Below are 4,935 nucleotides of genomic sequence, written 5' to 3'. Positions count from 1 at the left end.
TCCCTCCCTCAGCCCAAATCTTGGAGTGGGCACCTGGTCCCTACCCTGCCCACCCTTGCCCAGGGCCTGCTAAATGATTAATCCAGCCCTGGGTTGGAGAATGGCTAAGGGACATCACCCTTGCTGAGATGTTAGGCAGTCAGCAGGAGTTTTTATCTGTTTCCCTCTGGCAGAAGCTACAGCTATTGAGGCACTGAACGTCTGGACTCGGTCTGCCCTTTGGATTCTGTCTTAATGGTCTAAAGCAGGGATTGTAGGTCTTGGGCAGCTTCTGCTCCTCCATACACTTGACTGGGTGCATGAATCAAAGGTCTTCATGTGATGGTTGCAGGATTCTGTACAAGCAGATTCATTAAGCACCTGACTATACTTCTTGTACACTATAATCCAAAGGATCAATGGCTGCCAAAAAATAATAAATAAGGAAGAGGCCCAGTTTAAGTTGAAGTAACTCAAACAATCCCCTAAGGATCTAACTTTTGGAGACCTGGTGCTATTAGAGGTGATCCCAAATCACTACCCCAAATTTGGCACCCTTAAAGTCCAGAGGTGGTTGGACTCCAGATTCAGCTCTGAGCCCTCTCTCTATGGCAAATTGACCCAACCCTCTGCAGTCTGAGCACTATATATATATATATATATATATATGTGTGTGTGTGTGTGCTCTGTATATGGGGAAGAGCTAACATCCAGATCTGCATTTGGCATCTCAGTGCCGTACAGCTCCCAGCACAACAAGACCGCGGCCTGGTGGAGGTCTCCAGTGCCACCACAAAGCAAATGATAAATACAACCATCATCTTTGCTGTGCTGACTTGGCACCCCACATTCAGGTCAGATCTCCCTGTCTGACACCAGTATCAGGACAAGGGAGGCACACTCCATACCACTGCAGGTCTCAGCATGCTGGAAGGACAGTTAGCCTCGTGTTTCATATCTGTGCAAATTCCCTTGAGGGGAACATGTCTCCCAATATAGAGGCCCATAATGGGCCTCTACATTGGATGCAGTGACGCCCCACCTGAGCACTAGTTTGTTCTGTATTTCTGTGAATTCAAGAGACATTGAGTTGAGTGTGTTCTAGAAGCAGAGAACTGGAAGCTGAAGCACTTGAAAAATAAGCTTTTCATTTCATTTCCCTCACTCCCTTGCCAAGTTGGGCACCTTCCTACTGCCTGATCCCTTACTCTGGGGGGCTGAGAACCACCTCACAACCCCCTTTCCCATCCCCCTGGGCTGCTACTGGTCCCCACAGCCCAGAAACCCTGCCATGGATTCAACCCCTGCCTGAATCCATGACTCAGAGATCCCAAGAGGGGCCAAGGGCACATTTAATACAACAGTGTTTTTGTATCTAATCTCTCCTCCCGCTCCATTTGTTCTTTGCAGCCACATGGTAAGGAAAAAAAAACCTGTTTCTTGCAACTGGCCTAGAGAGTAACCGAACAGTTCTTCCGTGTGTGGGCAGCTCGGGATGGACTGAGCCAGTGCCCAGTCTGGTTTCTGGATGTAGCCCTCAAGGCACCTGCATGGTCTGCTGCTGCACCAGTTCACATGGCTGAAAAACAAGGTGAGCCGACTGCTCTGCACTGAGAGGACAGAGAAGGGGCAATGGAGAGGCAAAGAAAAAAGCCTGAGGATTAAAGTCCACTCCAGCCCCTTCCAACAACACATCACTTGCACACTTGACTGGGTGCTGCACAGTACAGCAGCCCTCCGCCTGACACTGGGAAGAGCTTGCAAGGATCTCTGAGAAGTCTCATTTCTGCTTGGGTGCCCTCATAAGACATACAGGAAGGTGCAGGTTTCTTTAGACAAACCACCCCTCTTGCGTGACACCCAGACAGCATATTAAATCCAGGCAGCTCAGTTCAGAGCTCATGTATCTTTGACTAATTGTGGCCCTCCTTGAATATCTTCATTGCTAAACAGGAGAAGTCCCTGCCACATTTTTCTGTCCTTTTGTGGTATCTTAATCTACTGCTAGAAGAACTAGTGGGAAGAAATCAAACACACACACACACACACACACACACACAGTGTGAAGCTCTGCTTGAATGGCCAAGTGCATTCGGGTGGGTTTCCCCCTCCTTTGATGCCTCCCACATCAATCATTTCTGGAGGCAGAACTCAGGCCTCCTGGAACTAATACCTAGGTTCTCCGTACTACCTTACCAAATCATAAGGCTTTGATCTTAACTGAGGCATCTGTGTGCCAGGGGCACACGTGTGATAATAGATCCCAAAGTGATTTCTTATCCTTATTTGGTATATGGGGAAAATGAGGCGCTATACAAAACATGACATAATTTGCCCAGATCTCCCGATTGAGAGAACCTGCCCTGCCTGCAGGTTCCCCTGGCCTTTTTTCTTTCTTTCAATTTATTTCCATATGAAAGGCAATGGTGCAGGAGAGCAAAAGGGGAAAAATCCCTGTTACATCTTGTATTACTAGAAAGTACCTTACATTTTTTCAGTCTTCAGGACCTTTATTGTTAAAGAAAACAGCCAGTGAAAGAAGAGCAAAGATGCAAGAGCGGGGCAGGCCACAAGAGAGAGGCAGCTGTGCATTGATATAGAATGGCCCTGCTGCCCCTAAGCTGGCAGCGGGCAGAGAGACTGCTACATTAAACAGACTCTGCCTAGGAAATTAGATGATATCTCACATTAAAAAATTGCATTATCCAGCTTGTTTGGATGCAGGCCTGGGAATCAGCTGAGACAGGGGAAGGATGCACTGACTTGATTCCATTGAATGTCTCATTCCAGATATTTTGGGCTGTGTTTTGCTGCTTCTCGGCCTTATAACGCAATTGGCTTCAAAGGGGTGGGATTCCCCAAGAGCACCAGCACATAAAATAGATATTTGCCAAATCAGGTTCAGACAAGGTTTTGAGGACAGCTCTTGAGATCTTGGTACTGCTGATTCCAGACATGAATCCTAGTCCTGAGCTCGCAACAAACCCCATGCAGATCCCCTTCACATCCAGATTTAATCTCACTCAAACCCAACGCCAGATCTCATCCTAATCTGGACCCTCTAACCTGAATCTCAGTATGGCTCCCCAAGCTGCCTCCTCAGCTCTTGTCCCAGCTTTCCCGCTGTTCCTACCCCGTGTTTCTCAAAGGCAAGAGAAGTATTTTTGTTCACATCCTGTAGCCAGGTTGCCAGATCAAAAATAAAGAACAAGGAGAGGCAGAAACCCAAGGATGTATGTTCCAGTTCAGAAATGAACACATTTAAAATAGCCCTTCCAACAGCTCAAAGCCAAAGAAAGAGTGGAAAGGATCTAGCCGAGGCAAAGCTGGCTAAGCGTGCGCTCCACTTGCCTTGCCTTGAAAGGCTGGCAGCAGCGGGAAATGGACTCCAGCCCAAACATTCAAGTTCTGCTGTCCCCAGCCAAGCTCTCAGGCCTCCCACCTGACGAGGACGGGAGATTCTCTCCCAGGCCTGAGGATGAGTCAAACCTAGCTGGAAAGACTGACACAAGAAGTCTGACTGGGCCTTAATGGATGTTGGGTTTGTTCACTAGACCAGGGCTCAAGATACCTGGCATCAATTTCTTGCTCTGGCACAGATTTCTTCACTTGGCACTTCTGGGCCTCAGTTTCCCATCTGTAAAATGCAGTCAACAGCACCGCAGCAGCCCAGGGGCACTGTAAGGATAAATGCACTAAAGATGCTGTGGTCCTAGAGACCACGCAAGTACCTCAGACAGATAGATGGGCTTCTGTGTTTTTGCAAAGTGCAGTCCCATGCTGAGCTGGGATTTCAAGCTGGCACGTTTGTCGGATAAATCAGTGCAAACTGGTTTGAGGGGAGATTGTAAATGAGTCGGGCCTGATCCCGCTCCCTGTTACATCACCATCAATTCACTAACTGTGCTGAAGAAATGAATTCGTTTAAAAGCACAAAAAATAAGATCAGGATCAGGCCCGCTGGCTGGCTTCCTCCGACAGACACAACTTTTTTGGAAGCCGTTATTACCCTGCTTCGAAACTCACCATTTCTGAGAGGTCTACAAAGTCTTCCCAGTACCCAGAGAGTTGGTGGACCACAGACACATCACCACAGCAGTCACAATTTATCCTCCCCTTCCCTATTTATTCTGTCCATCTCTCATGTCCAATCCTGTACTTAGACCTGAAGCTCTTTGGGGCCAGACCCTGACAAGCAGGGTGTAGCACAAGAGGACACCACCCCACCTCACAGATCACCACAAACCCACAATTCATGCATACAGCACAACTGTGCATACATCACGTTAACGAGTTTACTTGCTGCTTGGACGGTGAGTGTGTAGAAGTGTGTAGTTTGCACTTCACTTGGCTTCCTACTTCAGCAAAACATTACAGTGCAATGAAGTCTTTTTCATTCCAGCTGGGCCCAAATTGCAGCTCCGGTAAACTTGGGGGGGCAACTTGAATCTGGGGCCAAATACTGTTTCATGGGCGATTCTCTAATTAAAAATCTGATGCATCAGAAGCCATGGCCCTTAATGAGTTTTTCAGTCTTGGTCAAAAAAAATAATCATTGCAATTTACAATCCATAGCTCCCATGATGTCACAGAGTCTTGACACCTAAAGACCTTTGAGGATCTGAGTTATACAACTCATTTCTATTCGAAGATGCCAAAACTCCCAAGTGTGAACCAATCCTGAACAAGCCAGTCGCCCTCAACTGGGAACTCTCACTAACCAGTCAGTTAAGGAAAGAAGTAGGGGCTTCTTCTGTTGCTCCCCTACTTTATGCCCATCTGGGTCTTTTAATGTGACTCTTAGGGATGAACAAAGCAATCAGGGAAAAATCCCCTTCCCCCCACCACTCCAGACCCTGGCATGCTCTGTGAGCAGAGAGACAGCTCTGCAGGGCCCTAAAAATGTACTGGTGCGTTTCTTCCGTTTCTGCTTCTGGCTGGACTGGATCCGGAAAT

The sequence above is a fragment of the Alligator sinensis genome, unplaced genomic scaffold (genome assembly GCF_000455745.1).
Source record: "Alligator sinensis unplaced genomic scaffold, ASM45574v1 scaffold1496_1, whole genome shotgun sequence".
NCBI lineage: Eukaryota > Metazoa > Chordata > Crocodylia > Alligatoridae > Alligator > Alligator sinensis.
Note: the sequence above shows the minus strand (reverse complement) of the source record.